Below are 27,384 nucleotides of genomic sequence, written 5' to 3'. Positions count from 1 at the left end.
TTTTAAGTGTTGGCATATTCATTCAAAATCAGAAACCAAACAAAAAATCATGTAAAGGATCAGATTATGAAATGAATGTGCAAAACTGCCCACAGTCATGTTTTATCAAAGAAATATCATTTGAAATGTATATAAGATTTATCCCAAATAGAAACTTTACCAGAAATCTTGAACCATATATAAATGTTTGCTTTTGTTTTTTAATTAAATTCAATCAAATAGTCCTCATTTAACAAGAAGCAACCCGCTACACTAAAGGCTTGTAAAGTATCATCAATAGTGTGAAAAGTTTATGATCCGTGTTGAATTAAGATCCCTTGTAATATTTTCCATTCAGGTAATAAAAGACGACCCTATTTTGTCTCAGACCAAAAACTGTAAATTATGATTATGAGAAATGTTAGGCATTGGATCAACAATTACACATAGAACTAGATTTTTTTCCCTGTCAATCTGTTTTACCCCCTTTAAGCAGTTCCATAATTGCTCATTTGTAAATCCCAATTTAGACCAATTTTAATTTGAATCCTCATATTTTCTTTCAATTTTAAAACCTCATATAATGATTAGCCTGTTTTGCAAGAATAAAGTTAACCCTGTCACTACATATTTAACTGACTTATTTTATTCTCATCATGGTTTTAAATCCCAAAAGTTCAACAATTTTAACCTTTGAATTTCTTTTTTTTTTTTTTTGACAACCCATCTATAAAATATTTATTTAACTAAATTACCCTCTTTTGTAGTATTTATTATATTTATCAATGTTTTTGGCAGTTTTGGGGAGAAGTTTGATACAACTAGATTTATTAAATGATATAATGTTCAGGTTAGACCTTTCTGCATGACTTGGTTAAAACCACCTATTATTTCAAATTATAGCAAGAGAGATGCAGCAATCAAATATATAACAAATAGACCAGCAGAAAGAAATTACTAATAAATTATCTTACATATGCATAGTTGTATGCTTTATATAGAGATTTTCCTTAGCTTTGATTGTATATCTCACAATTTTGTAATTTATCGTTGTTTATTAAACTCTGAAAGCTGAGTGGCTTTAATATTCTGTCCTAGAAGGCGGTTAGATGTGCCCTTTTGAGCACCTGCCCCTTTAGTGGTCTCTGCACGGCCCTGACAACACCTAATATTTTATTAATTACAATTTAATAAGGAGAATACCATTTAGTTAAAATGAACATGACTTGAACTAGTTTAATTTGTAGTTTCATATTAACAGCACTGGTATTGTCTAAATCAGGCTGAATTTATAACACTAAGTTAGTCAAACATATAATCAATACTAGTGTAACGTTAATTAGAAAATGTCTAGAATTAATGTGTTTCTATTAAAAACTTTGATCTAAGAGGATGTAGGAGTTCTGAACCACTTTGGTTACCAGGCTTCATGTCAATTTAAAATTACTGCAGAACGAGACATAAGTCTGTCAGAAAATATCTATACTCTTCCCAAAAACCGTTTTATCTGTTGAAGTAGGAAAGAAATACAATTAAAGTCAGAAGTGATTAAGACAGCAACATGCGCTCTGCTGCCTTCCTGTTGAGAGAAAAGAGACAATGACTACTGGCAAACAGCTGCGCAGGACAACGGTACCAAATCAGGACACACAGAACAGTAAACATAGGCTTTGCATGGGACACAGAGACAGGAGCTCCAACATAGTAACACAATGGGTGCAACACAACATAACTGAGCACATGCAGACATACGAACCGACAAGTTACAATACCGAAATACCAACCAAACATTTAAAACAAGCTGCAATCAACAGAAAAGACAGAAACAGAAAATGTTCGCTCTGTGGCAGAACCTTTCACTCTCAGCTGTTTTTTTTGTGTGTTTTTTTTTGCACACACAATCGTTCCCAGCGTTTTCACACACACACACATAGAAATGGATCCACGCTTTACAGCTCCTATTTGTGTCCTCTTTTCAACTTTTATTATACTTCTTCAGAGGAGCAGTTCGACGATCAACCTTTATCTTATTCTTTTATCTTTTTCCTATGGTGGACCGCTTTCACCGCATTTCACGTTTCTCAAGCGAGTCTCAGATTGGCTATCACGTTCTTTTCTGAGGGCAGTACTCCCCGAGGGTAAAACCAAAGAGCAGAACTCCTTTAACCTCTGTGGCTTATTAGCAGCAGCCCTGTGATTCACAATCTGGACCTTTTTACTGTTAAGCAGCGACTTATTCCCCCCCACCCCCACCCCCCCATCATTACTAACCTTTTCTAATCAATGAGCACCCTGGGCAGTGATTACAAAGGAAACTTTATCATTCAGCTCCTACGTAACACTGTTAAGAGGTATTTAAATTCACATCCTGCGCATTGAGAGCCATCCGGTGACATTGAATGTCCCCTATTATGACACTTACAGAGCAATAATGTGCTCGCCTCTCACTTCAGAACATATTACAGGAGGGTGAAAGAAATAGGAGTTTAACCGTGTGAAATATTTATTCTCTTTGCCTTAAACACTCCTCTCCTGTCTCTGCCCCGGCGGTGCCTGAGACCCCATTTTTAAACTCGCAGGGGGATAGATAAAGGATCAGATATGTGTTAGACAACACTCTGCAGGGCCCGCCTCTTGGAAAAGAGGGATATGACCACTGTATGTGAAGCCCACAGCGCCATCAGGCTTTCAAACGAGGTACTGCGAGCCTTTCACAGACTCCTATCACTCTTAATTCAGCCTCAGTTAGGAATTTGATTTTTCTTTCGTGTTTAAATCTGCTTATCGGTAGTTTCCGGAGATAATGCGGGGTGTTTTGTTGCAATTTCCCTCCCTTTTTGGAGTTAAAAATGCAGAAATTAGCGTTAAATAAAATAAATTAACGTTAAGATAAATAAATAACAGCAAAGTAGCGGTTCCCTCACAGGCTCGCGCTCCATCAGTTCAAACCGCACACAAGTCACGCGCACAGAGAGACACACTTTGAGTTGGATCCCGGGTAAGGACTGCGTTCCGCTGATCATCTCCAACCCTCCTTTCCAAGTAGGCGGATTGCTTCTGCCTCTGACGACAGCCAGTCACACATACACACACCGACACACGCACACACACACACACGCAGGGCTGCTCAGAGCGGAGTGGCTGAGGAGAGACCGCATCAAGGAGCCGCGTACCCGCCTGCTTACAGAGGAGTCGCGCGTGGGAGTCGATAACCGTCTCTACCTGCCATCTGCATTCCTGCCTTTTTATTCCCGGTACCCTATCGGACGAGTTTGGTGCTCTGAAGGAGGGAGTCCCATCACCACCGAGACAGAGGACCGAGGCTTGTGTTTTTTCTCTCTCTCTCTTTTTCTTTTTTTTTTTTTTTTTTAGTGTGTGTGTTTTTTGAAGGGGAAGATTTTTTTTTCGTCTGAAACATACATTAGAGCTGCGGTCGCTGTGGAGAATTTCACTGGAAATCAGGCGGTGTGCGTTTCCCCTCGGTTTGTTTGGTGAAAGCCGTCTTTTAAAGGCGGGAGGGGATGGACTTGAGATAGTGCGTCTCAATTTGAGTGCTGGTGGCTGGGAGTTGCCGTCTCGGAGAGATGCGAAAGCATGCTTGGAAGCTGTGAGCGCTACCGCAGGTGAGTATCTGTAAACGATAATGATGGACTGTGTGGGCTTCTAAAAGTCCCTGTTCTGTATTTGGAGTAATGTCTCCGTAGCTGAGCGTTTCTCTGTCTGCGTTTCTGTAAATGCGGTTTAATGTGGCGCGCGGCCAAAGACATAGGTATGGCAAGACATGGATATACATAATGCAGCCAAATCTGTTCGGAGGGAAATATCTGTCAGTGCGAGGGAAAGAGTCTTTCTTAAAAACCCCGAACTCACTGTAATGTTAGATATGGGGCAAAATAAATATGAAAAATAAGGCTGTACCTCCGACGGTCAGAGCAGAATCTGTACTGTAGACAGGACAGAGAAACACAGACCAGCAGAAAATAAGGACTTGAGCTTAGGCGCGTCCTCTGCAGGTATAAACATTAATCAGCACTGATTTCTGTTCTTTATTTTTACATTTATGATTAATACATATTTTTACGGCTTATCGTGTTCCTCCCCCCCTCCCTCTCCTATCCACCATACTGTCCATGTCTGTAAGGTGAAGAAGGCTTAAACCATTCATCAAATTTAATTGTCCCGCGATGGAGACTGGGTGAGTGTGTGAGAAGGAAACGGAATGTAGACCCTGCCTTTCTGTTTGGTGCGTGTGTGTGTGTGTGTGTGTGTGTGTGTGTGTGTGTGTGTGGGTGAGTGAAAACGGTGGAGAGTTGCAATTACAAAGCGTTACCTTAGTCTATCCCTTATTTGCCAGCGTTTTGACTGTGCTGAGATAACATTTTGTCTTCGTGTGTAAGTCGTGAACCACCCGTGAATGCCATTTTTCAATGGATCTGCAAAAGATGGCTATCTCTTAAATGGGCAGCTGAGAGGAGGAAGAAGAAAAAAAAAGAGAGAAAATGCAAGCAGGATTCTGCAGATATGCAGGGTTTTTTCTGTCCCCCCCCATCTCTCTCTCTCTCTCTCTCTCTCTCCTGAATTAACTTGGGACTCTTTGTTTTGAACGGGATGACAGTCAGCAGGGGTCTATATATAGCTTCGGCTGCGACAATATGGGACACAGGAAGAAACTTGCGCGTTTATGGTTTGTGGTTGCACACACTCCGTCTGTCTGTTGTTTGTTATTCAAGGCAGCGTTTGGCAGAAGTAAGAAAAAATATTACACCAGTGGCTCCAGATAATTCTCATTTTCACTCTGCCTTTTCTGAGTGTATGTTATGTGTAAAAGAAAGGGAGAGGGGAAAAACGTCTACAATGCACACAAAACCCAGTGCAGGCTGTGCCTGCGGTTATTCATAAAGCTTTATATGTTATAAATAACTGGAGGGAGCAGACTAGCAGATAGAGGAGCAGCAGGAGCCTCTCCTGCTTTATCAGAACCCACAATCCAATGTGATAGTTAGACGATACACTTTGAGGTATCACATGGAGGCAGGGGCCTGGGTGTGGCACACTCCTCATTCCCCCCCATCCAGCCCTCAGTGATGACCATAAAAGTGACTGTTTTGTGCTGTGTTTGTGTTTACCAGACCTGTAGTGACTTTCAAATGACCCCATCAAACTGATTGTTTCCTTTAATCTGCTGCTGGTGGGCTCACGCCACCCGGCTCCTAAGTTTTCTCCTGGATTTCCTCAACAACCGGCGGGCTCTGCCTTAGTTAATCATGGCCGTTTCGCTATAGCAGAGAGGGCCGAGCGTGCATTGCGATGGGCCCTCTGGGTGCCTTCGTTAAATTAATGTGCTGTAGCTGACCTTGGCTATCTAGTGCCATCAATAGGATTCACCTTTTTGCCCCGCGGTGGGGGGCGGGGTTGGCATATTGCAAAGGCCTGTCTTATCCTACAGCGTTACCCCGCTGTCGACATCCCGTATTGAATTACGGCAACCGTTGATCAATGCTCGCAATAACCCCGAACCTCCTGCGTAGCGGCCAGTTTAATGCAGGAGCATCAGATATCCCAGGAAAAGAATCATGCTCCTCGTAACGTGGTTCATGGAGGTATGCTTAGATATTAGTGTATTAGTAATCCAATCATATACAGACAGAACGGAGAAGAAAAACAATGAGAGCAGCCTCAGAGTGCGCGCTGCATTAATAATTCATGGAAGAAATCAGCTTGAGCGTAGATTTGACAGCAGACCGGAGCAGGCGAGACAGAGTGGGTGGCGGCGGTGCGGACGGTAACGTTAGAGCACGGTGACTGATCACAGCCTTGCTTTTTTTTTTTTTTTTTTTCTCTCTTGCTGCCACACAAAATGACCAGCAGTGTTATTAGCGAGTGGGCTAATACCGGCTTATGACGTGTTCTCATGTCTCCTGGAGACGCTTTCATCTGGGGGTGCAAAGCTGACACCTACTGCAGCGACAAGGTGTTTATTAGCTCCCAGTTGTGAGACCACTCTACCTACATGATGTTACAGTGACATGGAGCTGCTAGTTCTCACACGGGACGCCAATTATGTTGTTTTTTTCTTTTTAAACCAGGAGTCAGATGCCATTCCACTTGATGCCACAGTGTCTCGGTTCGGCAATGCCCTAGGCTGGGTGGCATCTGCATGTAAGGCCCTGCTAAGGGATCACAGTGGCCGTTTGATGCGAGGGAGAGGGAAGATCTTGTTTGTCCTTGGTGGATGTCAGCTGAATTAAAGGAGGAAGGATGGTTGTGATTGTTGTAAAAAAAAAAAAAAAAGACATCTGAGATTTAAGGTTCTTCTTTTTTGCGGTTTCAGCAGTGCTTTTCCTTTTAGAGGCGTTAAGTCCTGGGAAGCATCTGTCCTAAACGTAATGCAACCTGAGCGCCCTGTTATGGCTTCCTGTCATTAAGCAAGTGGCTCTGCATTTGTTGTGTTTATGTTTATCTTATATCTATGTAATACAATTAGGATTTGGATTTTGCTTAATTATGCTCCACAAAATCCAGTTATACACTGAAATGCAGTTTGATTTTACTGTTATACTGTCAACAGTACTGATAAGACCAAGCCAGTGACAAAACATCAAGCTGTTGTTTCAGACTAAATGGACGTCATTATCTGTTTATGACACAGAGCCCAATCAAAACTGCGGTGCTGTGGTAAGGTAGCAACCCAGCTGCCTATTTGTCCTTCACTTGGCCTTTGGTACTGTCACGGTGCCTCTCAATGAATCATCAAAAATCAATTGCTTGATTAAAATTTCACTGTCCTTAATCCTTTAATGTCAGACACTTTAGCATAAGTGATTTATACCAATTCAGATTATGGCTGCAACATTTATACTGAACCAGAAAACAGCACTGGATACATTCAGGAGCTGGATTTTTAGCTGGAGCTAAGACGTACCTCAATATTTTCTCAACTACGCAATGTTTACTCTGCTTTTGATGAACCAACAGCAGACTGACAACTGGTAGACTCAAGGAAACATGTTCTGCATTCACAGCAACGTTGTTCAACACAGAAAACCAAGATAAACCATAACACTAATTTCTTGTGGAGGGGGTGATGGGAGGAGGATTAGTGTTGTCTGGCTACCTGTCAAAGACAATAAAAAACCAGCTGCAGTTATTTTGGGTGACTCTATCCTAACACAGCTTCGACTATGCTCAGAATCTTCTTAATTTGATGCTAAGTGCCATTAATGACATCCTGCAGAGTGCTTTGAATTCCACAGACCGCTTTAAAAGCACATTTAGAAGAATATGTATGCCTAAGACAATGTCCAGGAGTACAGTGGTTGGCTCCCAGGAGTGCGTGTCCTCACATCTCTTATTTTGGTTGAGTCAACAAAAGCTTGCTTCCTCGTAGACATAGCAACAAAGTTCATAGACTGCAACAACAGCTGCCTTTTCATCCACGAAACTCCTCTCACATTTGCTCCCTCAGTGTGGTAAACATTGTGATTTCTGCACTAGATCCAGCAATAAGTGAGAAAGAGAAGAGGATTAGTGCACGTGAACGTAATCACTACAGCATGTCTGGGAGGTGTTGATTAGTGGAATAAGACAGAAACAGCCTCTTCCTGTCAGCGTTGCAGCAGTGTCGTGCCCGCTCACTTGGACATTAAGTAATTCTGCTGCAGAGACATGTTTATCACTCTAGATATGCTGTGCGGAACGGCTGCAGCTCAGTCGACGGAGTGGGCGTCCTTCAACTGGAAGGCTGTTTCTTTGATGCACAAGTCACCCAGTCCTCATGTCAAAGCATCCTCTGTAGTCAAAGATACTGAACCCTCTCATTACCTCCCAATGTTTTCATCACTGAAATCATAGTCGTAATCCGAAAAAGACAAGGTCGCCCCCTAATCATACAAATTTCTGTATCTGTTTTGCATCAGATCTTGACAGGTCTTTTGCATTTGCAAGTATTCAACCAGCTCCTGTTTTCAGCTGAACGCAAGGATTTTGCTTACGCCGTTTGTAGATCTTTAAAAAACGTATCATCTTAAAAAGCTACAGGACAAGCCAGCGGGTCAGGGGTTGGGCAAATGTTATTGTGCTGACAGAGGGCTTTCGCTTCTTCCAGGCGAAAGCATTTGTATTCACTGCATGCGGGACAAGCGAGTGTCTATTCTGGCACTTTTGTTGCCAGGAAGACTCACTCGTCCATCTTTTAAATGACTGAGTTAATGTCACCCTGCTAATCTGCTAGAGGGGGCTGCGAATCATATCGACTGAGGCATTTGAAGGCATTTGACTGGCAGCTTTGAAAGGGTGACTGGAGCCGGAGCGCTTCAGTGGAAGTCATCCAAGTTAGCATTGCCCAGGCTAAAACACATTCTGTACTTTCGGTCGTTTGCAGCTTGTTGCCCATATGTTGTACAGACGGTACAGTATGTGGACATAACTAAGGAAGTTTCTAGGTTACGTCGAGGGTCCTTTTTTCTTTCCCAGACAAAGACGATTATTGCTTCATTTGATTTATGCGCGAGTATTATTATTATTATTATTATTATTATTATTATTATTATCTATTTTCTCTTTGAGAAGAGACTGCAGGAATTGCTGTGCAGTAAGACAGGGTTGTGTGGCAAATATCACAACACGTTGCCATCGCCTTTGCTGAACTCATCATGTCGAACGACTCTATTCAGAAGTGATTGTAAACACAACTGTGGGACAGAAGCAGCTCCACTTACGCACCCCCACTCGAATGGAGCATATGATCTTTTTCCATAAGTGGGAGCAAGAATTCAGTTCGAGCACCACCCCGCTGCTGTAATGGCGGCTAAAATACCCCACTGAGGATCAGAATTCACAAAGTTCAGCGTTTAGGTGAAGTGCAAGTGCTCTCGGCTCCCTTTCCTCCGTCTAGTGGGCTAACCAGGGGCTCTGAAGGTGAAGTTGTGTTTTATGGCAAATCTGCTGGCGGTGTGTTTCAGGTGAGTTTCAGTCACTGAAAGCATTCATAATTAATGAGTTCTTGGCTCCTATGTAAATTGTAGGATTGTGTTGACACATGGCTCATGGAAACGAGATGAGATCCAGCAGTATTTTGGGGGAAACTAAGAACGTCGTTTTTTCTTTATACAAATAGAAACAGCATAATATATACTGATGTTTTTATGTTAACATCCTACTGACAGACATTTGAAACAGTTACACAAGTTTGACCTTTGGGCTTCATACGTTTTGTTTTGATGTTTTTTAAAAGATAAAGCTGTTTTACACTGGTACATTTTGGCTGAAGTATGCAGTTTTATTACATGATCAGAATTTAATCAAGTCATTTTTGGGTTCCATGTTGAAAAATCCCTGAAAATAGAAAAAAAAAGTTTTGAGTTTTGCCTTAATCTAAACCATTCAATCCAATATGACAGCAGCATGTTTGAAACATAGCAGCAGCTCCACTGAAAATATGCCCTTCTTGTCCTTCTGACTATTAGGAATAATGTTTCATGCACCTAAAATCATGATATAATTATACATATGTAGGTTTGTCACAGTAATACATTTTGCTGGACTATAAATTCATCCAGAAATTATTGCAATAAATGATAATATTGTTGTTTTGAGACCATTTTCAAGAAATATTGAGTTAATGGTGTAGTAATGCAATAACACATTCTCAAAGATCAATGAACTTTCAATTCTGAAATATAACAAAATAACAAATGAAATATAAAGTTTCTGTAGACAGAATTGCCCTTCAAAATAAGGGTTAATTTAGACCAAATCACCAGACTGAAGACTTTTGTCATCCAGTTTTTGTAGAGAGAAAAGAGAAAAATGATAAATCATGCAAATAGAAATTAAGCTTGCTTTAATTTATTATATGATCAAATGATTTATTGCGACAGGCCTATGCACGAGTATTTAACATTTTGGTCTGGTGATAGTGAAACTCAGTCATAGCTGCTGCGTTTAGTGGTAATAGGATTTTACAAAGCAGATGCCAATTAGCGTCATTAGTGGTTGACGGTTCCCTTCTTCAAAATAAAAGTCTCAAAGATACTCAGAGGATAACAAGAATAAATCACTTATGCTCCATAAAAACAGCTTCACCATATGAAGTCACATATTGTTAGCAGAACGACAGCCCTTAATAAAACAGACTTCTGAAAATAAATGTCATTTTAATTAAGCAACATCTTGTGCCAGAAGATATTTTTACCATTAAAAGTAAATAATTTCTTGGTTTACCTTTTGACTTAATGCAGTTTCCGTTTCTGTTTAATGGTCCTTAAGAAGGCTTAATTAAAAGGCACTAATCCGATTAGAGTTCAGTAAGAACATGGACACCCCCTTTCTAAAATGCTGCCAGAACAATAGAAGAGCTATCCACCATGATGCTTCCTCATTGAAGTGTTGTCACATAATTCAAACATTTTAACATGCTTCAGGCCCATTATCCCCTCCATTTCTGTTAGATCAGAGAAGTTGCTTTTCATCCATTCAAAGTCAGCTCCCATTCGTCATGTGATTCAAAACAACAGGCCCTTTGCATTGAGGAAAAAAGGGGGAGAGGCTTTTAGTTCCCTAAAAGCTATATTACCCCGTCTCTTTGGTCCTCTCCGTCCATCTCTTTCTCTCTCCCTCTCTCCTCTCCTGGTTTAACTTTCCTAAAAGCTCACTCCTTCTGTCCGCCTGTCTAGCCTGTCTTTTTCCTCTTCTTTCCTCATCCAGCCTTTCTTTCACCAACTCACTGTCAACACAGTAAGAGAAAGAGAGGGGGAGGGAGGAGGGAATTGGAAAAACAGAGCACTGCAACAAAGAACAGCTAATACTGTTGATGGAAGAGAGCGAACGTGCTGGGAGGAAACAAGAGGTCAGATTACGGGTTATCGACCGGACCGGGTGGCATAAACGATGTGTTCGTTTGATGGACCTCCACAAAACTGAAATATTCCAACCAGAACTCGGACATGAGTCAGAGCTCCACTGAAATTTGCAGGAACACGGCCTCCTTACTCCCACATTAGTAATCTTTATAAAATTGATTTCATTGCTAAGCAAAATTCAAAGTGTCATTTTATGTTAATTCTATTAGATATGTCTTCCCAGATTATTGGGAAGCAAAAATGTGCCTTGCCTTGACACAAATCAATGCATTAGTGTCTCAACTAAGTGGTCCAAAAAAAGCACCACCAATTACATTCATTCTTTCAAAATTAGAAATTACAATAAATTAATCTTATAGATGACATCCTAACTGTAATAAACAATATAAGATATTTGAGGATGCACCAGTCTGGCTGAGATGTACTTCTGCTTTTCTTTTCTTTGATTTGATCTGCCGAGTCCAGCTTTGACAGATTTAGGGTGCGTTCACACCAGCCCTGTTTAGTCCGTTTTCATCGTACTCTTCTTGGTTTGTGAACAATAGCGAACTCTGGTGGTTGAAGTGAACTCTAGGGAAGTTTGGATGCAAACCAGTCTGCTCCAAAAGCAGGAAGCCGGCTATTGCGCAGAGCATTCTGGGTAAATACAACCAAACAAATGCTTTAGCCAAGGCTAGCTGGAGAAGGAGCTTGTGGTCTTTTATCACAAACAAGAAAGAAATCCTACAACCACTAGAATTTGATGCTACTACATTTTGGTTTACATTTTGTGAAGACAGAAATTACGCTCATGTTTTCTTTGGAGGTTTTTGTGTAGTTTACATCAGTTGTTCTTGGTGCAGCGCCACCACAGGCAAGGAGGGGAACAACCCAATAGTTTGGGTTGTTTGACGCAGTGCAGTGTGAAAGTGAACCACACCAGCTACAAACGTTGCAATTTTGGTCCCAATTCCAACTGAGTTTACCAGACTAGCAGGTGTGGAAACATCCTCAGTTTTTCTAAGAATTGTTACACATAAAAAATGTGCAGAAGCTCGTTGTCACCAGCAGAATGTAGTTGTGAAACAAGAAGTAACCAAAAATGATGAGAGTTCTTAGTTTTTATACGTTTAATGAATCAGGAAAGACAAAAAACCCTGATGTCCTGCCAATCTATTTGACTCTTTTGTTAGATGATTGAATGGCATTCTACGTTTATAAAACCATAAACACCATGAAATTGTGATAGTATTTCTATCTCTTGGTTAATAAGAGTCAAAATGGTTCATCTCAATGCCACTTAGAAAAAGAAACTCAATTAAAAAGAAAAAAAAATTATTACTGGGTCTTTCCTGAATTATTTTTTCACATGCAGGAAAAGCAAAACATAATTTTGGGCAATTATGTTTAAATGATAAAAAAAAACAAAAACAAATATTTAGTATTAGCTCTGAACAGATATTTACCCTGGGTGATACTCCGTCCTCTAAATGTGAGGCGGGGACATCGAGGGCCGTTTAACTGGAGAGTGGCGAAGGTAGCACGGGGGTGAGTCGGGAGGGTGAGGCCGATGAAAGAGCTGGGCAGCCATCAAAGACCAGGAAAATGAAATGGCATTTGACCTTGCAGAGTGCTGGCGTGCGACGCTCCGCCACTGAAGTGCAAAGTAGTTTGTGAACCTTTGGGAATTGGGAGAGGAAAGAGATCGGGTCTGTGGAAGGCCATGAGGGGGAGAGGATGGGTCAGGCAATTTAACCCTTCACAACTGATTCAGCCGCAGACTAAAAAAAAAGTTCCAAAAGTGACAAAATGAGACAAAGTCAGACAGAAAGAAAGACAAAAACAACATACACAAAGAAACTACTTTTATTGTTTCCTGTGTATGGCTTTAGAAAAAGGTCTCTTAAATGGGTGAATCTGGTTGTACAGCCTGCAAGGAAACACGAGAGTAATATCTCTCTCTGTAATAGAATCGCTCCTCAACCAGGTCCTGAACTTGTAGCAGATATGCAAATGACAGATAAATAATTCAGCTCTTTTGCAGTTGCTTGCACTTATTTCTGCCATTTTGGCAATAATGAGTAAGAATGTGATAAGAAAAATATGCAGTGTTTATACCATTTTCCATGGATGGTCTATTAGCTTCAGAACAGGCTTAGTGGATGGATAATAACCAAGGGATTGTCACTGTATATGTCATCACTTTTCCTGATTTTCATGTGTCGGGTAAGAACAATACAGCAAGAAATACCAATTTAGCTATGAATGCGCTTGTAGAGCTTTAATTTTTTATTAATCAGGAAGTCAGTAAGACTATAAGTTTCATATTTCAGTCTATTTGAGTCTTAGTAACATTAGATTGCCAGATATATACAGTGCAACACAGCAGCAGCGTCTATGACATGCCTTATGTGTTTGATTTTTAAATAGCTGTGACAATTAACTCATTACACAACTAATTGTTTCAGATCACAACGCAAAGTTGAATTTGCAATTCAAATGGTGCTTTAGCACTCCCAGGTAGGAGGGAATCTGTTTGTTGATCCACCGCTCCTGTTACCTCACCGCAAGACCAGCTCTAAAAATACGAGTCTGCTAAACAATCCAGACTGAAGAGGCGATGGCTTCAACACTGAGAGGAAAACGGAGACCTTCACATCACATTCATTAGCATTTTCACATTTTTGCTTCTTGTTTCATCTCGAGATGTCAGACAGGACTGATGACACGATAAAACGGCGAAGATGGAGTTTGTAAACTTTGGTGTCTGCAAACGCGTTTTGCAGAATTCAACAAAAAAAACCTGTTCTTTGCTGAGAAACAGGGCAGAAAGTCAGCAATTGTACTTGTTTAGATTCAGCCAAATTGGAGAGTTTTTAACTTATCACTATTTAATCAATTAATATAAAGTCCAGGCTTTGACTAGGCCATTTCAAAAGCACCATTTTATTTTTTTTTACTCATTCCAAGTTGAGCCTACTTTGGATCCCACAACCCAAGTGTCAGGTTGTAGGATCCAACCCGATCTTGTAGTCAAACACTGATGGTTGAACTACATCAGTGTTTGACTACACTGATGTAGTCAGACACTGCATCTTCAGGAACGTCTGGTAGAAAGCAGATTTCACGTTGTCATCAATTATGACGAGTCGCCGCTCTTCCCTGTGTTCTCTATTTCTGGCTAATGGCTCCCACTCTGCTTCACTGGACTAATAAAGCTTAGGAAATGGCTTTGCAGCAATCGCAGAGTGATTATTGTGAAAGACTTTGTTTCCTACATGTTATTCAACTTGTTTAGATTTCGACATGACATCTTTACCCTCTCTGTTGTTGCTAGACTAGACCTGTTTTAGAGATTTTTGATCTCTAAAACAGGAGCTAATGAAAATGAGCTCCCATGTTGTTAACCACAGTTAATATAGATCAACTTAAAGGTTCAGATAGCACCAAGCTTGATATTTTATTCCTCCTCATTTGAAATCAAATGGTGACGTAAGTCAGCTTTCAGTTTGATCGGCCCTGGCCATTGACCAAAAACTCAGTGTCAAAAACTCAAATACCCAACCATTTCCTAATCTGTGAATGCATCACAGTAGACACGCTGACAACAGCGTCCTTCAGTGTGGATGCTGCTACTGAGTAAATAAGACTAAAAAGTAAGCTATTTTCAGAATCAGTGAGGTGTTACAAATAAGAGCATAGAAAGGGCAGAGGTTTAAGAGGCGGTTTCAGCAAAAAGGCTGCAGGGAAGCAAGAGTTTTCTGAAAAAGAAATTCAAGTCATATTGTGTGCACCGGCTGTGTCCTTACCTTAAGAAATAAGGTCCAGCATTTCCTCCAAATGGCAATCCCACTTTTGAGGTTTAGGTGGTTTTATTTAAAAATTAGCTTTTTTTACTTTACTATCATTAGTGTGAAGTCTGACTTATTTGATAATAATGTTACAATTATTTGTAAGAACATCATGAAACCACAAACGTTTCCTTAAACCACCTGGCAGTGCTGTACAGCTTCACCTCATCATTGATTCTCACCTAGCCTGTGAAATACTTCGATTGTCTTTCTGAAAGCATGTGTCGTCTTTCCTCTGGGTAACACTCCAGATAGCTGAGCAACACAGTTGAATATCTCCTCTCCTTACGATATTCATGCCCCCCCCCCACCTCTCCTACAGCAGGCAATCAAAGATAGGGAACGGGATGATGCAAGGACAGCTTAGACAAGTAAGTTTGCCTTTAATTGCTTGGAAGTCCCTTGAGTTCTGATGCTTAAGCACTCTAAAACTGTTGTTGTTTTGCTGTGCATAATCTTTGATTATATGAAGGTCAGCATTTTTTCTTCTCTAAGCTTCTTACGAAAGCATTTGGAGCAGGTGGATTGCTCAGATAGTGGGACAATGTTTCCCCGCCGGAGCTGTAGGAGTGAACTGCTTCCTTTCTCCGTCCACTCAACGCTCCTCACTTCCAGCGTCTTCCAAGGGAATCTTTACCCTTCGTAGAGATGAGAGTTTTTTGTTGGTTTTTCCTCTCTTTTGTTTCTGCTTAGACCTCATTTCCCAGGCTGTGTCTACGTGTCATTATGTGGGGGTTTATCTCACTAATTGAGGCTTCATCTTTCTGGGCAATCTCTCAGTGGACATGGATTAAGAGCCCCTATCGCTACACTGGAGCCACAGCGGGATCAGCCAACACTCTGGGGATTGTGGAGGGGTGAACATTAAAAGGAATGTTCTCGATTTGGTAGGGCTGGACGATATGGCTGGAAAACTTATCACAATATATGCAATATCAGTCAATAGATGATTACTAGAGGTGTGCCGATCGATCGGTCACCGATCATAATCGGGCCGATTTCCATGAAAAAGTGCATGATCGGTGATCGGCGATCATTGGCTCTTGTTGCCGATACCGATCACCTGCTCCTCATTTCGCAGCCTGTGCAGCTGGTCTCCTCTTTCCTTCACTCTGCGCAACCGCGTAGCAACAAATCCTAAGCGATGTGGAACTATATCGCACTGAGTTAATGGGGAAGTTCGCGTGTTGCGGCGGAAAATTAAAGCACGTGGGGTGAAGCAGGTCAAAATGCATCAACACAACGAAGCTAATATGGCATAAAAACAACGCCATACTTGACGGAGTTTGGCTACATCGAGGCTCACTGCAGTAAAAAAGACATACGGAGGATCAGATAGCAGGTAAAGCAGCGCACAGCTACAAACACTCACCCGGATTAGCATGACGGTTAGAAAGCTAAACAAATAACCTGGAAAATTATTTAAGTCTTCGAGCTGCGATGTAAGACGCTGGTTCTGCTCTCACTGTTGAACCGCTGCTACGCTACAGGTAGTAATATTTCACAGACGGAGCGCCGCTTCTGCTCCACCTGGTGGTGACTCTCACTGAACCTCTGCTTAAAGCTGCAGCATCTAACTTAAAAAAAATAAATTTTACATACGTATTAAAACTTTCGCTGTCCTAACATGAGACAGATAATCTCTGAAAAAATAATCGATCTCCTCCCTGTTCTGCATAATTACTCCGCTCAGTCAGAAACAGCCAATCAGAACTAGCAGTAATCAGCTAGCCGCCATGCTAACAGGAAGTTTTCATTCAGTAACTCTGGATTGTTTATTGTAATGGAACCTGTTTTTGCCTTTGAATGTTAAGTTTTATACTTGAACTTCTTGGCAATGTTGAGAGATTTTATTTTGTTTCTTTGCGTTATTTAGCCTCTTCAGAGCCTTCATATGTTATCAGTCTGTTAAAGATACTATTATCAATAGCAGTACAATTTGCACAATGCCTGTTTTGTTTAGTTTTCTTCTTGGAAAAAGTTATTAAAAACAAATTTTTGTCTAAATTTAGGTGAATTCATGGTTCCTTTTTCCACATAATGTAACCAGTAGTGTTTATGATAAAACATAAATAAATAATAATTATGTGATCGGTATCGGTATCGGTGATCGGCCCTCATGGGTGATCGGTATCGGCAGGAAAAAACCTGATCGGCACATCTCTAATGATTATTGATTAGTTTTTTTGTTTTAAATATCAGAAATACTGCGAAGTCGGTGGCGTAACGTTTCCTGTTTTATCCACAGTTTTCACTCTACGCCGTTGTAGTTTATTTTAGGCAGTTACGAGGGACAGTGATGAAACCTTAAACTGTTGCTAAGCAAGTTACTCAACATGCTGTTGCTAGGCAACCAAATAATGAGAAGCTGCGTTCCCGTTGCCCATCTACGTGTGCAACGTGACATTTTGAAAATAAATTTCTTTAATGCAAATAAGACAATTTTGAAAAAAAAACTTGTTTTTCGCTAAAATGTTTTGGCGCAAGATGAGGTAGTTGTTTTTGCCGTGTCGAAGTTGTTTTTTTTTGTTTGTTTTGTTTTTCATCAACCTGGAACTGAAACACATTTTTCACATCACGACTCACATGATCAACAACCGGATGTTGCCACTGATGCAAACCACAAAGCTGATGACTTGTTGCGTGAACAAACTTGTTTACTTCTGATTTTTAATTGTCTTTCTTATTTAACAAAAACACAGCAATTGAGAAACTTTTTTTTGTCTTACATTAGGTAAACACTGACAAAGTTTTGTGCACATTTGTAATGGAAACATAGTGAGTGAATTAGTTGATGCCACCAGCTTTGCTTAGCTAGTCGTCATCTAAAGGTTGAACATCTAAAGCTTTTTGTTTGCCTACATCCCCCAGAATGCTGGATTGGAGTTCAGTGAAAATACTGAAATTTCTATTAGACATATATATTGATATTGATATTTCACATGTATATAAAAGACTTACAAAATTTGTTTGTAAATTATGCTGCATTGGTGATTTGACAAACATCAGATGTAAAGTTGCAGAGTTGACCTACACTGACCTCTATTTTGCATTGCTACACCTAAAGTCTGTTTCATTAGAGGAAGTCCCGATGACTGCTCCTGTCATGTACGGTGACTTGTATGACTCAACAGGTGCCATTTTCTTTGCATAAACAATCAGCTGATTTGTTTAAGTGGGAACATGGGTCACGAGTCTCCGATAGCGCGTTCTCGAGCAGACGGAGAGCTTTATGAATTTCAAATGTTCCGGGTCTACTCTCATTAGCCCTAAAAGCCAACAGATGAAAGTGCAGGTTAGCACCCACTGAAACAAGAGCCAAAAAACCTTGCCCATAGGAAAGGAAAGTGACTCAGTGATAGCTGTCAGACCAGATACAGATTTTACGTTTTCTCACATTGCTGTGTGTAAGGAAAAAACAAAAAATGTAATGGTCCGATATATATTTAGCTGCACTTGTGGATATTGCAGCTTTGGTTTTGCATGAAACACTTATTAAAGTTTTGAGTGTCTCTATCTGAACCCGACAGATCAGGCGGAGTCGAATGGTATAACTTTCAACGCGTGAGATAAATCCTTTAAATGGAAACTTTATTTTGATCCATCAGATAACCCAATCAGAACAAAGTTTGGTTATTTTTGAAGTCCAGGGTAGCACTGTTGGCTCTTTGTGGTGTATTCTGAGTCTAATCTAAGCAGGACTTCTGGCAGGTTGCATTGTGTTACTGGCAGAAGCTGCTGCTACCCAAACTGACATTGTCATTGGATCGGTATCGCTGCCGACATTTCCCTGCCAGTGTTTCTAGTGTTCACTTGACTGAATCAATATATTTATTCTAGATACGGGTTTGCAAATAGTTTATTTAGACATTCAATGATCAGGAATTTGAGGCCAATTTGAGTTTTTTTTCCTGAGCCTTTAACAGTTCTGGATTTCTTAGACTTCTCTTTAAGACCTAAAGGCCATCAGATTCTGGTTGAGTGATTTGTTAAGAACAGGAAGGAAAATAAAAGAATACTTAACATAAACTTCAGTGCAGAACTCCTCATGGGACCTTTCTAAGCAGCATTTGTTACTATAGTAACCACATCCACATCAGATTTCTGGACCAAAAAGAAAAATGTTATGCTTGTGTAAAAAATAAGATAAAATAACTCCCAAATAAACTCGTTAAGAACAACATAGAGTTAGTTTTGGAGGTTGGAAGAGAAAACACATTTCTCTTTTCTGTAGGACTGAAGTCTTCATGTTGTTTGAAATATTGTTTTCTAGCCAGCCTGCTATTAGTGACACTTAATTATTTATATTAAAAGCAGAAGTGACGTCACATGGTGTGTGAAAGAGCAGTAGACGGACCACAGCGATTTACTAATGTTTTGAAGAAAAGACCAGATGATCACAATTAATTTTCTAAACTGTCTTTAAAAAAGAAGCAACAGAAACCGATTAAAAATGGCGAATGAACCTCAAACCAACCTTAATATACAGTCTCTCTAAAATCAGCTTCTGATTTCATTTTTTTTTTTTAAGATTTCACTTATACCAAAGACGGCTAACTGAGTCTTCCTGCGTTTCCATCACAAATATTGCCGATATTCCGCAGATGTTGAAAAAACACAATTTTGCAATTGCAGTGTTTCCTTTTCAGACTATTTCTCATGATTGTTGCTGTCCTTTTTTTTTACCTGACATCGACAGCTAATTGTGCTGTAAACTCAACACTGAGGAAGACTGACAAATGAGAATAAAATGTTTAAAGATCCTTTTTAAATTAAGTGTCTTAAATTAGTTCAGAGGGGAGCGATTAGTGGTCCAAGGAAAAAAAAAAACATTCCTGTGAAGATGGTCAGATACTGGACTGAAAATTAACTACAAAAAAAATCTAAGGAAAACCATGAAACCTTCAGAAATCCTTAAGATAATTTATTACAGCAACGTCTGGCCGCTTGGAATAAATGTTATAAGAAATAAGTGAAGACTGAAGACATTTTCGCAGTAATCAGCACTGGATTACCTCATTATCACTCAGGAAGTCACGGTGTAGCAGTTGATTTTCAGACAGAGCTCACACGTCTTAAGATATTTACCGCCAGGCTGTTCATCCAAGAAACCAATTATGCATTATTTTTATTGTTTTGAATTCTGTCTAAGAACATCTCTGTCACTAAGCAAATATATCCAGATATATTTGCCTTCCCTTTCCACTTTATTTGTGTAAAGTCCATTTAAAGCCTGTTATGTTCACCATAAAGAAACCCTGATTTGCAACAATAAAAGCTGCAAGCGGTACTCATTGTCAGGCGTCCCTTGGCCTCTCCGTTTTGCCCCTAATCTCTCCTCCACTATCCCCCGTTAGCCGCCAGTATCGTCCGGTCGCCGATCCCAGTGCACTGGTGTGGCATTTTCAGCATCAGGGTTGACTCTTTATCAACTAATTACAGCTCATTTCCCTCTGAAAAAAGGGCCTCGCTGCGAGCCTGAGCCTCAGCTAAAGCAAAGTGGACATTTTCTCAGCCACACTGGGAGGAAAGCTTTTAAATGCCACTCACAATTAAAGCCGGTATGGCCCTGAGCCTTTTCACACTGTGCGCATCACACGTCCCAGCAGCCGATAAGATATAGTTTTAATTATTCATTATAAAACTGAGGCATGTTTCCATGTTGACTCCCTCCTAATTGAGGAACTAGTATAGTGTAGTCACTGCTATTAGAGCCGTATCCTGCAGACATGTATGGAAGACTCACTGCGGCGTTTATTCCAAAAGACAGCAAGAGCAACCCTAACCAAAAGCAACAAAAAATAAAAGCTTCTGGTAGAAGACTCTCTATGCATTCAGGTCTTGTTTGTTAAGGACCAACTGTTAGTACTGAACTAAATGTGAATTTGTAATATCAATTTTATCTATCTGCATAAAAGTTGGTGATGTGAAGTATTAACTCTGACTAAAAAACAAAAACTGAAGTTTTGATGCTTTTGCAACATTTGTCCAGGAATTTTAACACATTCTTCAAGTGTTTTTCACATTTTTGTAATTCTTTTGCAGCTTTATTTAAAAGGGACATCATTATATATTTTCTAGGCAAACAGTGACATTTTATAGTACGATCACAACTGTTAACTTCAGTTGTTATAGAAATGCTTCATATATATAAATTTGAGCTAAAAGAAATTTGACTTCTTAATTTAGTGCCTTGAAATTGGGCCTCTGTCTCTTTAAAAGCTCCTGCTCTTTCTAAAACTCGGCCTTCAGGAAGTCATCACAACATGGCTCCTCTATTAACCCTTTAACAACGTTTTTATTAGGGTTTCACTGAGAAGTAGCTCCTATAATGAGCTCAGCAGATGAGCAGTTTGACCGGGTGTTTGCTAATTGCTGCTGGCTAGTCTGAAGGAGCTACTTGTCTTTAAAGGCGGAGCTAGGTTTCCCCAGGCGTTGTCATGGAGATTCAGGGATTTCTCAAACGTGCATGAATGGAACAAAGCAACACTCTAGTTTTGTTATTGATGTGGGAATAACATTATAAAGCTAAAAAAAAAGAGTTGGTTTTACATAATGCCGTCCCTTTAATAAGAAAACACATAATGTATTTTAAATATTTTAAATATGATTATTTTTATTTCAGATTAGTGAAATTATTTTGAAATCCAAGTATAGGCAATGCAACAGTTCTCATCTTAACTCAAGAGTGGCTGTTGAGTTAACATCGCTCTGTTGTTAGTTACCAATTGAGCATAAAATTATCTACCTTTCTAACTGCCTGGTCTTTGCTTTTACTCCTCAAATACCAAATAGTGAAAAAATATGACATATTGTATATTTTTATAATCGACGACCATAAATTTGGTACTTGTGCTGCATATTTTACTAGGCTTTAGAGCCCAGCCAATCCTTCAGTCCCTCGGGGCTTTCTAAAGTGGAGATGAACAATTACTTCATTACAGAAAGATAATTGAGATCCTGCACCCTGCAAAAATGGAGTTTACCATCAGTAGCTCCTCGGCCCCAAGAGAGCCTGGAAATTGCACAATTCCATTGTTAGAACAATCCGAACAAGTGGGTACCTGTTTTGCACTGGGGTTTTGAATATGTTTGGTAAGTGAAACTGGAAATTGCTACCAGATCCCTGGAGGGACAAAAAATATTTTTGCAGATCAACTCTGCAATTAAACCATATCGTAGGGGATGAAAGTATTAAAACTGTTAATGTTATGGGTATAATGATGTTTCCTGTTGACATCATCTCTGTTTTTAAAAATGTTTTACCTGATAATAAAAATGTATATTTATCTCTTTAAATAAAATGTATTTACTTCCTGTCCCTAGTGACCATAAAATATTTCTATTGGGTGCAGAGTCATATCCGGTTGGTTCTGTACAAACTATCATTCACACTGTAATCTATTGACTATATTCATCTGGATAAAACCACTAACTTTTTTTTGTAATTTCAAATTTGTTGTCACTGATTTTTGTCAGGAAAAGTCAAAGTTGCGCTCAGGTGCAGATGAAGCCAACACCTACAAAAGTAACACATGAAAAGTTTAAAAGATTAAACTTCTGCATTAAACTTGCTTCCTTTGTTCTGCTGACATTGCACCATCTATGGCAGCCATTAAGGCTTTGAGTCCTTTTGAGGGCCATTTTTACACCCTGCAAAACAAAGTTTGTGATCTGAAAGTGTTATTAGCCAACATGACCAGAAATGCTGACTGAAAAAAAAAAAAGAAAAAACTTTGTCTGGCCTTATTGTCGACTTTCTAAAAGCACCTCCTGGGGTCTTGTTAGCACTATATCTTGGCAAAAGTCTGATCTACACAAAGCCCACACAACCAAAACGCTCGAGCCCCTTTGACCTTCAGCGGTTATTGTCTCTCCTACATGCTTATTGCCGGAGATCTGTCGCAGCGTTTTATTCGTGGTGGTTGAAGCTCCGAGGGTTGGCGTTTCCCGTGGCACTCAGAGCAAAGCCCACATCTCTAACTACCTCGGTGAGGAGCGGCTCAGTCAGTCCCTCAATCCTGAAGATCGGCTCTCCCAGTGGGTGTGCGGCACATAAGACGACATGCCAAGTAGAAACCTCGCCGCGTCTGCTGGGCGTGTGTTTTTATGTGTGTGAGTGACGGGCCTGTAATGCGTCTTTCTCTCTGCCTCAGTGGAGAAAAAAAAAAGGAGCGTCTCACTACAGGGGAGCTGGGCGAAGAAGTTTCTGCAGCTGCAGTTGTTTTTTCTTTTTCTCTGGCTCCTTCTTATACCAGTTTGAACATGTATGAACAAATTCTGGTGTAGTTTTAGAAATTCGCTTTGATAGCCACATTCTGCAAAAAACTTTTGAAATCGTATTCTTCAATCATAAAACTCAATAGTTGGGACTGTAACGATAAATTTTGCTGAGTGATAAATTGTCCCTCAGCATTTCTGGTCATATTATCGTTTATCATACTGCGATAAACGATAATATTGTTGTTGAGAGATCATCTTCAGGTAACATATTGATAATGGCATAATAATGCAAGTTCATCTTCTCAAACACCAATAAACATAAATTTAGTAAAGGCACTGGAAGAGATTTTAAATTTCAAAATAAAACACAACAACCAAAAGCAATAAATAAAACAAAACACTTAAAAACCATAACTAAAATGGATTATGATGTCTCTAAACAAAATTTAAATATTAATCACCAGAATGGGAATTATTGAGTTCCTTTTAATATATCATGTGATTAATTGAATAATTGCCTATTGCAACAGGTTTATCACTGATTTTAGCAAAAAAAAAAAAAAAAAAACGAGAGCATTTCCATTAAGCAAATTTAGTTTTGAAATGTTAAACTCCTCAGTTTTATGGTCAGTGGTAGCAACAGATGACTATCATTAGTAGTCATAAGCACAAATGAGTACAAAGTACAAAGAAAGTGCCTTGCGCCAGTTGTTGTTGATTATATGACTCTTAAGTGTTTCCATTGTAGTTTTGGTGAACTGTAAGACTCTTTTGAGACTAACTGGAGTCTCTACCTTAAAGGTGACTCCAGTTAGTCCTGAATGGATGCAGCCCGTTTGAGCTGGTCCGATTAAATGTGTTACACATTTATTTGGCGTAATGAAACACCAAACCAATGGGCTCATGTGTGACTCCAACACCTCCCTCCCTCTTTAAACCTGAAGATGTCAGGCACTCTAAATCCAATATGCTTCCACTTAAGTTTCCACTTTGACATTTCATCCTAGTTTGGGGTACTTTCCTCATGCTAAGCACAATCTTCTCGTGGATTTATTCATCTCTGCGAGGTAAAGTGAGACATCAGTGGCCGGAGCACCTGCACAGAAACGATAAATGACCCTGGTGCGAGGTGAAGTTCAGTGGGGACATGTCAACAGGCTTCAGAGTGTAGTTTTGTCAGAACAGCAGCTGCGCTCTGTTGGAATTCTGCACCTTGTTGCATCAACCAGCTTCTTTGCCTGGATTAGGGCTATACTGTCCATCTGTCTGCAGTCGGCTTTACTTTTAAGCCCTGCCATTTCACAGGTCCACATCTAGCCGGCAATCCCTGTAGGCGGCTTAGCTCTTTCAATGACAGAAGGGTATCGTTGCTCCTGAAAATTCAGCTAGCCAACACTCAGGTACTGTGAAAGCAGTCTTATTCAGCAAGCTAAAGGTCAGAAACTAATGGTTAAGATGAATTAACCTGAATTGTGGCTGCTACTGTTTTTTTCCCTATAAAGTGGAGGCTCCTGCTTATTGTACAAACCAAAGTGGTTTGATTCATATTTAACTTCATGTCATCATCATATAGACTGGTTCATTTTAGAGAGGCACCGATATGATATTAATATCTGTATTGGTCTTGATATTGAACAAATTTTAGATTAGATATTGGGTATTATGCTAACTAAGCTAGTCAACCAGTTCCAGTGTTAAATGTTCAATAAAATTAAAACTTTATTGATCTTTGCAAATATGTTCTAGCATTACTATGCCATTAGCATTATATTACTTGAAAATGGTTTCAAAATGACAATATTATCGTTAATTGCAATAACTTCTGAGACAATTTATCGTCAGGCAAAATTTTTTATTGTGACAGGCCTTATTATTTTTACTTTAGGCGTATTTAAGTGTGCTGTACTTGTGTAGAGTTCTCAAATACATTCGTAATTCAGTACATGTACGTTTGTGTTTAAAAAAAGAAACGGTTTAAATCAATTCAGCTGCGTTTTCGGTGATCGGTATCTTCCGGTACAAAATCTGTACTGGTAACGGAAGTGGAAAAAGTGGATCAGTGCTTCTCTACTTCATTTGAAAATAACAGAAATCGATGGCCTGCGTTATTTTCTTATCCATCCTCAAAGAGGGTGTAAAGAACGAGGTTGCACATTTATAACCAAGTGTTCTAGGAAAAGACCGTCAAAGCCACGGATAGAGCCACGTAAATAAAAATCCACTCCTGCATTTGGCCATTGAGGATTAGCCTGGCAGCTGACTAAGCAGTTTGCCAAGGAAGAGGCTTTAAAGGCTTTTAACACTTTGTGCTGCAGATAACGTCAGCATCATCTCGTGGATTTCCCAGCAGCTTACAGGTATTTAACAATGGTATTTAAAAGGGCTTGGGAGTGATGTCTTGTGACAGGTAAACTAAAGCTTTGGGCAACGGATGTGTCTTCTCCCTGCTTGTGTACCATTGTGTCTATTGTGATGAATTTAATGGAGACAGACAGATGAGCAGGGAACAAATCAGCGATGTATAATAAGTGCAGACATGAAGCCTATTCAACATGCGCCGCCATCACAACACAAACATTGGATGCTGGTGCATGTCGGACAATGAAACTGGTCTAAGTATTTCCAAGGCCAAAGATTTAATGTAGACAGAAAGAAAAACCTATCATGCTGAAGAGTGTAGATAAAGCAATATACCTGCAAGGTAATCCAGAGATGACAAACGCAAAATTACATGACATTTATTCAACAAAGTTGAAAAACAACAATAATTTAGAAAACAAGAATGTCTTTTTGAAGTTTAATCTCTTTTTTATTATTATTCTCTTGATGTTGATGCATAATTTTAAGATCTGACAATATATTTAAGTTTAATTAAATTTTCCAAAACTTTTACTTGGTAATAAAAAAATTAAATTACTTTAAATAATATATTTATATATTATAAAAATAATATATAAATATTATATATATGCAGTAGCTGGAGTGAGATTCTACCTTATGCAAAAATAATACACAGTGAACATATTAACAGAAATTTAAAACTAAATGTACAATGTTGGTTTAAAAATCTATCCTGTTGATTAGTATTTGCAATATATTTTCCAAATCATACATTTTAGCATGAAAATTTAATTTGAAAACGAGTAGATTTACCAAATTATAATGAAAGTATTCAAATTCTAGTTTGACTGCTTGTCTTTCTAACAATCTGTTGTTTCATAATATCATCTTGACAGCAATGATAAGTGGAACTATATTTTTTTTGCTCCTTTGACAATTCAGTGGACCTCTGACTATTTGTTGTTCAGCATTCAGATTTTTGTGAAATTATTCCAAAATTATACCCAGAAAACCCACATATTGACATATTTTTAAAATCCAAAATGTGTGAAAGAGAATGAACCTTGGGAAGCTGAAATACTTCAGTGTAATCCTACTTGACACAGTATTGAGGAGTGCCATTCATTTTTCTTGGCACTGATTGGCTATGCCAAAGACTGTTGATGTTAGCTTCTGCAGTACCGCTAAATGCTGCTAAATGTGATTTCTACTGTACACATTAATCTGGATTAAGGCAGATTTGGCATATTAAGTTACATTTCATATCCTGGGTTGAGTATTTCTCATCGTTTATCATACTATTTGTGTTTGTGGCACTATGAACAGGGGACTATGCAGTCACCTAAGAAATAAGTCAGAAATATTTGTTTTTTTGATCATAAACTTTATTGTTATGACTTTTGAAATAAAATTCTGAGTTCATATCGCCCAGGCCTAATTACTAGTCAGAGTAGTAGTTGTTTCATTATGATTACAGCGATGCTGCTCCATTGTCAGAGGAGCGTTGGGTACCATCTGCCTCCCATGTGAGGCAACATCCTCCAGATCCCCATAGACGCTGGCACAAAAACATTTCTCCCCCCCGTTCATTGATCTAGTTATTGGTCTTGGACCAACGGGCCCTTGTTTATTGAGCACAGTAGTCTTATTTCTCCAACATATTCATTCTCTCAGGAAGTGGCCCCCGCTCTCACTCCGCCTCAATTAATGTAATTCTCTGGGAGCTCGCTGATTGCTATGAAGAGCTGCATTCAGGCTGCATGCCTGTGAGGGAACGATAACGCCAGATCATTAACAATCCAGTGCTGCTAATGTTTACCAGTGGAGGTTATTTTTCATCTTAATGTGTCTGTCTGTATTTTTCCTAAATTTTGCCACTGAGGCTGTGAGCAACATTTTTTCCCCCTCCAACTAAACTTGCCAGGAAATAAGAAATACACATCATTTAAACTGATTATTGTTTAAATCCTCATCGAAACAGACTCAGTCACGGTGTGCATGCTTTTGATCTTCTGCTTTTGAAAGAATTTGAAGGTATGATTCTATGTTTGGCTTTTTTAGGTCTTGTTTGTTGCCGTGGTTTAATGGGATATTTCCTTAGCCTGTTTCCTGGATTGCCTCTGTTTGTCTTTTTCCTCTCAGCCCACACACCT

The 27,384-nt window shown here is 39.5% G+C and overlaps 1 protein-coding gene across 1 annotated transcript in view; it reads left to right on the top strand.

Annotated features, from left to right (window-relative positions):
• Window positions 1-2,469: 2,469 nt before the first annotated feature.
• lingo1a (leucine rich repeat and Ig domain containing 1a) overlaps window positions 2,470-27,384 on the top strand; it is a 31,715-nt gene continuing 6,800 nt past the window's right edge. Inside the window, exon 1 of the mRNA XM_014995660.2 lies at window positions 2,470-3,602. The gene's annotated coding sequence lies outside the window, so the exon portion shown is untranslated. The remainder of the gene's footprint in view (window positions 3,603-27,384) is intronic.

This window comes from Poecilia mexicana, unplaced genomic scaffold, assembly GCF_051168715.1.
Source record: "Poecilia mexicana isolate PSO_F unplaced genomic scaffold, ASM5116871v1 scaffold_6, whole genome shotgun sequence".
NCBI classification, from domain to species: domain Eukaryota; kingdom Metazoa; phylum Chordata; class Actinopteri; order Cyprinodontiformes; family Poeciliidae; genus Poecilia; species Poecilia mexicana.
The sequence above is the reverse complement of the archived record's forward strand: the minus strand, read 5'-3'. Positions and strand labels throughout refer to the sequence as shown.